Genomic DNA, 7139 nt, shown 5'->3' with positions numbered 1-7139 from the left:
TCGACTGCTTGACTCCGACTGTTTGACTTGGGTGGCTTGCACTGACGACTGACTCGAACGACTGACTGATTCGTACTACTCGAACGACTAACTCGTACTACTACGAACGACTGACTCGTACGTCTACCTGTGTCAATGACGATGGAGGTTTTGAACGAAGTAAGCTGATTCGTTGTTCGTACTTTCCGTTATGAACATGAGGACACAGATCCCCGTTACCATTAGCTAAGACGTTAACGGTTGAAGTTGGGATATGGAAGCATCCTAACGGCATGACTCGTGGGAAAACCCAGATGTTTCTAATCTCTAAATGCCTGATTTTCCTTGTCATATAATTAACAATTTTTCCCGTCATAACTACCAGCTTACTCCGTAATATTTAAGAACGTTCAATAAACCTAAGGACCTTTTAAGTACCCGCTATAAACCGAAAATGCTTGCAGGATTCAAGGTTTCTGCAAGCTAATGAGAATCGGTTTATGGTGGGCCTTAGTTTTATTGAGGGTTCTCTAATGACGTTTGGGTCTGGACGGTCAGACATTAAAGTACGTCGCGCGGACCTCTTCACGCGACGTAACATCCTCCCCCCGTTGAGAGAATCCCGATCAAAAGTCCATGGATGGTATCAGGGGGAACTTTCGTCTGCGTTCTCCGCTGTTCGTGGTTGTCCGGGTTCCTCCGATTCCGGTTGACAGGGTAGTGGAATCAATCGTTTGACGCCGCGATCCAGGATGCTCGTCGCTGTCTTCACCGTGGCTGTCCGTATAATTCCGTCGGCTCCTGGGTGGACCTTAATGACGCGGCCCAAGGGCCAATGCATAGGTGGAACGTTGTCTTCTCGGAGAATTACGATTGTGCCCTCACGAATGCCATGTTTGCCCTTGTACCATTTGCTACGGCTGGTTAATTCGTTGAGATATTCTCGGTGCCATCGACTCCAAAATTCCTGCTTAAGCTGATGGATACGTTGCCAGTTAGATAAGTGGCTTGGTTGGATTGTCCTAAGATCTCGTTCCCGAATGTTGGTAAATGTGTCGCCTAACAAAAAATGTCCGGGAGTGAGGACTGGGAGATCGTTAGGATCTGTTGAGATGGGAGTAAGTGGACGGGAATTCAACATCGCTTCGATCTCAATAACCAGAGTATTGAGATGCTCGAAGGTCAAGAGTTCCGTGCCAACGGTGCGAATAAGATGCCGTTTAAATGATTTCACCGCGGCTTCCCATAAACCGCCAAAATGTGGTGAATTCGGAGGGTTGAATGACCACTGTATCTGCCGATCGGTGAGGAAGGTCTGCACCCTTTCTTGATGGTCGTCGGATTGTAATAGGAGGTGAAGTTCTTTCAACTCCCTGTTTGCTCCGACGAAGTTAGTTCCGTTGTCCGAAAGGATGGTCGCACAATGTCCTCTCCGAGAGATAAACCGGCGGAGCGCGGCAAGGAATGCGTCGGTTGTCAGATCGCTCACTAATTCGATATGAACGGTTTTGGTAGCCAGGCATATGAATATGGCGACGTACACCTTTACCCTTCGGCGATTACGATCCCTTCTCTCCTTGACATAGAACGGGCCGCAATAATCAACCCCGATGTTCGTAAAGGGCCGCGACTCGGTGATCCGTGACTCCGGCAGGTCTCCCATCAGATATTCTACTGATGGTGGATTGGCTCGGCAACAACGGACGCAGTTCTTGATGGTGCGCCATACTTGGCTTCGGCCGTCGACAGGCCAATAACGTTGTCTAATAGTGTATAGTGTGGCCTGGGTTCCGGAATGATGGTTGCGTCGATGCTCCTGGTCGATAATGAGCTCAGTCACTGATGATTTTGGCAGAATGATCGGATGCCTTTGGTGGAAGGGCATCTGTGAGTTAGTGAGTCATCCTCCGACTCGTATTATCCCTTCATTGTCGAGGAAAGGATTTAGGCGTTGGAGTTTCCCTCCCACGGACGTGGTCCGATCTTTTTGTAGTGAGCGAATCTCCTTCGAAAAATGGATGTTTTGTAGGAGTCTAAGCAATCTATTTTCTGCCGAAATGAGCTCATCTACTGTTAGAGATACTGCCCGGCTTTGCTTCTGTCTCCATCGAAAGCAGCGAGCGACGACTCTGGTTAGTTTTGACCATGACGAGTATTTTTCTAATATCGTATGGTCGACTGGGTTCGCTGCCAGGCAGGGTGACCTCTTTTGCTCAGGAATTTCGCCCGACGTAGTTGGGTTCCATGTTGGCCAATGCTCTTCGTTTTGCTGGAGCCATTCTGGTCCATTTTTCCAAATGGACGGGCGCAGGAACTCCTTGGGCGTCTGACCTCGTGAGATGGGGTCCGCTGGGTTGTCGGCGGTGGGTACATGGCGCCAATCGGAGAGGTTAGTCTTGAGTTGGATCTCGGCTACTCGGTTCGCCACAAATGTTTTTAACATATGCGGCGAGGATTTGATCCACTGGAGCACGATGGTGGAATCAGTCCAGTATACGATCCGAGAGATCTCGATCGTCAGGGCCTTCTGGATTGATGCGATCAGGGTAGCCAGACGGAGTGCTCCGCTCAGTTCGAGTCGTGGGATCGTCTGTGTTTTGAGCGGAGCGACCTTTGACTTCGCGGTGAGTAGATGGGATTGGATGGAGCCGTCGGAACTAATGGTGCGGAGATAGACGCAGGCTCCGTAAGCCTTCTCGCTGGCATCGCAAAACCCGTGGAGTTCCATCCTAGTCGCTGCTGGTATTACAGCTTTTCGTGGAAACCGGACGTTGTTTATCAACGCTAATTGGGTGTAGTACCGGCTCCATTCCGTATGCAAATCCGCGGGAAGTGATTCATCCCAGTTGATCTTTAATGACCATATATGTTGCAAAATAATCTTTGCTCGAATTATCACTGGAGCTAGCAATCCTAATGGATCATAAATTCTGGCGATCACCGAACTTATTGATCGCTTTGTAACGCGTGGGAGATCAGCTAGGGTATCGACCGAATAGAGGATTGAATCAACTTGGGACTCCCAAAAAACCCCGAGGGTTTTTAGGGTCTGAGACTCACCTAATTGTAGCTTCCGGCATTTGTCTTGTTCGGATAGCCCCTTCAGTACGTCCGAATCGTTGGACGCCCATCCTCTAATATTGAAGCCGCCTGATTGCAGAAGGTCGGTGAGCTCCTTCCGAATCGACAGTACCTCTTCCTTCGTATCAGCTCCGGTGAGGGCGTCGTCTACGTAGAAGTCTCGCTTTAATACCAGTGATGCTCGCGGGAATTGGTGTCCCTCGTCGTCTGCCAATTGTTTGAGACACCGTATGGCCAAGTATGGAGCGGCTGACAACCCAAACGTCACGGTGTTAAGTTGATAGGAGTCGATCTCACCGTCGGAATTGCGCCACAGAATTTGTTGATATTTCCTATCTTCTGGGCGTATCAATATCTGGCGATACATTTTTTCAATATCGCCAGTTAGAACATACTGGTGAGACCGGAATCTAAGTAGGATGTCGAATAGATCCTCCTGCAACTTTGGTCCGGTGAGCAAAGTATCGTTTAGCAATACTCCAGTGTTGCTTGCCGCTGATCCATCGAACACAACCCGGAGCTTAGTGGTGTCGCTTGATTCCTTGATCACGCTGTGATGTGGCAGATAATACTCGTGATTAGCGAGGTGACCAGGGTCGATCTTCGTCGCGTGACCCAAGTCTATGTACTCTTGGATCACATTACTGTACGCGATTTCGTATGAGTTATCGCGTTGGAATCGGCGGTGGAGTGATGCGAGTCGTCTCATCGCTAGTGCCTTGGTTGATCCAAGGGATGGGAGCTGGCTGTGAAATGGAAGGGCGACAATGTATCGTCCTTCGCTGGTGCGTCGGACGTGTTCTCGGAAGTGTTTTTCGCATCGTCGCTCTGCCTCTGAGAGATGTTGAATCGGGGGTCCTTCGTCGATTTCCCGAAACCGCGCGAGATCAGCTTGCAGAGCCGTTGTGGAGGCGTGGAATGCATTTGTCGCGATTTGGTAAGTTGGACTCCCCCCGATTACCCAGCCGAATCGGGTTTTCTGTAAACGCAGTTCCGGCTCGTCTGGTCGCGTCAGATTAATCTGTCCGACGCACATCGAAGCAAGTGTCGTACCTGAACTCAGTAAGACATCGATCGGACCTGGCACATGAAATCGTGGATCGGCCAGATTGATATTCTTTGGTATTTCCAATGTCGAGCGATCGATGTGTTGACTTGGGATCAGGGTCGAGATAGCCGGAATGACGAGGAACGTTATTGTACGTTCATAGCTGCCGTCGGTTGACGTGATCGTAGCCGTTATGTATCGCCTTGCCGTCGTCGTTAAAGTATCGAGAACCCCAATTGGGACCGAACACTTCTTTTGTTTTATTCCAAGGGAATCGGCTAGTCTTCTAGTAATGAAGTTCATGCTGGATCCAGTATCGAGCAACGCACGGCAACGAATAGGTTGCCGTTTGTCGGTCAGCATGTTAACTTGTGCTGTAATTACTAGGTCATTGCACAATAATTTGGGATCTGATGGTCGGGTTTGATCGGTCCTTGTTGGGGTTCGGCGTGCCTGGCGTCAATTGTGTGTCTGTCTCGGACTGGTTGATGGACTTGAAGTCCGTGAAGTCCTTGGGTTGTGCTTCCTTGCGACCTTCCGAGTCTTTGACGGGGATGTCGATGATCTCCTGCTGGAAGGGGAGGAACCTTGATCTGAATTGGAGGAAGTCGACCTTACCTTTTGCCTGTCCCGATGTAGCATTGTATGATGGCGACCTCCACACACCCTACAAGACCCGGCATGACAATCCCGAGTTGTGTGTCCCGCACTCAGGCAGTTCAGACACAGGAGTGCACTTTTGACCTCCTTCAAGCGTTCACTGACGCTTTTGGCTCTGAAGGCGTCGCAATGCCAAATGGAGTGTTGGCCCTTGCAAGAATGGCAGGAATTCTTGACCCGGGATGCGGTGAATGTCTGTCCTCGTGTCTTACGCTGTCGGATTCTTTTGGATTGGTCCGGTGTTTTAATTTGTTTGATATCGGAAGGTGAGATGCCTGTGAGCGCTAGATTCTCGAGGTAATCTAGCAAATCGGTGTATTGAGGCACCTCCTTGTTGGTCAAGGTTAGCTCCCATTGTTGCCTGACGTAATCGGGTAGTTTGGAGCTGATGAGATTAAGAATGAGGCTATTCGGATGTACGGTTTGTCCCAAACTGCTTAGTGCGTCGAGGTTCTGTCTTACGACATTGGCCAAGTCTCTTAGGGCCATTGGAGAACAATGCGTCAGCTTTGAGTAGTCAATGATTGCAAATCCATGGCATGACACGATGCGTCGCGGACAATCGTACCTCTGCTTGAGAAGGCTCAGCGCCTTCGGATAGTTCTCCTCATGGAAAACTAGAGAATTCACACAACTCGCGGCTTCCCCTACTAAGGAAGCCCGCACATAATGGAATTTTTGTAAGGTGGTTAGGTGAGAGTTCATGTCGATAGTCGAGTTGAATGTGTTAAAAAATGCGTTCCAATTTTCGAATTTCCCGTCGAATGCTGGTAGCCGCATTTCTGGTAAATGCATTTTCGCTTCGGGAAAATCGGTGCCCTTTGATGGCGGCGGGATTGAAGATGGCTTTCCTTCCCGGAGATGCTGTATTCTCTCGTCCAGGGAACTGTACTGTTCCGACGCTACGCGTTCCTGAACGATATCCTCGTCCTCGATGTCGTCCAACTCGTCCTGGAGTGATAGGAATCGTTTCCACCCGGTTTTGAGTAGGGCTTGAGATGATCTCAAATATGCAAGATCTTGCATGCCTGACTGTTCGTATCTATCGATGCGGTCCCTTATAGTCGTTAACGTGCCTTCGAACAATTTATCACGTCGTTTCCTCAAGTTGTTGATCTTAGCTGGGGTCGGCATGATTCGGGATGTGGATCGACTTGAAATCTTCTTAAATTGATTACTCAGTTACGTCGGGACGCTGCCTGGTTGCGTGCCTCGACCAGTGTGTATATCTTTTGAAGGTGTTGCTCCTGACGTCGCTGACCTTAATGCAGTGATACACTTCCGCTGTTGGATTCAAAGGGAACACGTGGCACTGTGTGTGGACACTTACTTGACACTGGCACGTGATCCGGCTCGAAGGACCATGTATTTTCGAGCTATCGCGGGGAGACGCAATCGCGAGGAAACACGTCAACGGGAGTCGTAAATTCCCGTTACGATTCTAATGATCGACGCCGCGAGTAGATCGATCCCCTGATTTCCGTTAAGATAATAGGGGTGGTTGAATTAATATAACTCCGTGATTGGTAGGGTTATGATTATATTTTTCTCCAACAGCTTCGTTTAATCACACACAATAGTAACGTCGTTGAGTCTGAAAATTGCCTGGATCTTGCTCAGATTCTGACTGCCAATCTGAGAGAGGAAGGCTCGTGGGTCGTAGTAGATGTGGCGATTGATCAGATCCAACTTTGACTGAATCGAATCAACAGGATCAACCGAAAGACTGAATGAGGAGACGTCGACTGCTTGACTCCGACTGTTTGACTTGGGTGGCTTGCACTGACGACTGACTCGAACGACTGACTGATTCGTACTACTCGAACGACTAACTCGTACTACTACGAACGACTGACTCGTACTACTACGAACGACTGACTCGTACGTCTACCTGTGTCAATGACGATGGAGGTTTTGAACGAAGTAAGCTGATTCGTTGTTCGTACTTTCCGTTATGAACATGAGGACACAGATCCCCGTTACCATTAGCTAAGACGTTAACGGTTGAAGTTGGGATATGGAAGCATCCTAACGGCATGACTCGTGGGAAAACCCAGATGTTTCTAATCTCTAAATGCCTGATTTTCCCTGTCATATAATTAACAATTTTTCCCGTCATAACTACCAGCTTACTCCGTAATATTTAAGAACGTTCAATAAACCTAAGGACCTTTTAAGTACCCGCTATAAACCGAAAATGCTTGCAGGATTCAAGGTTTCTGCAAGCTAATGAGAATCGGTTTATGGTGGGCCTTAGTTTTATTGAGGGTTCTCTAATGACGTTTGGGTCTGGACGGTCAGACATTAAAGTACGTCGCGCGGACCTTTTCACGCGACGTAACAGCAGTCAAACAGTGTATCAACGGAATGC

The sequence above is a fragment of the Bombus affinis genome, unplaced genomic scaffold (genome assembly GCF_024516045.1).
Source record: "Bombus affinis isolate iyBomAffi1 unplaced genomic scaffold, iyBomAffi1.2 ctg00000075.1, whole genome shotgun sequence".
Taxonomy (NCBI): domain Eukaryota; kingdom Metazoa; phylum Arthropoda; class Insecta; order Hymenoptera; family Apidae; genus Bombus; species Bombus affinis.
The sequence above is the reverse complement of the archived record's forward strand: the minus strand, read 5'-3'. Positions refer to the sequence as shown.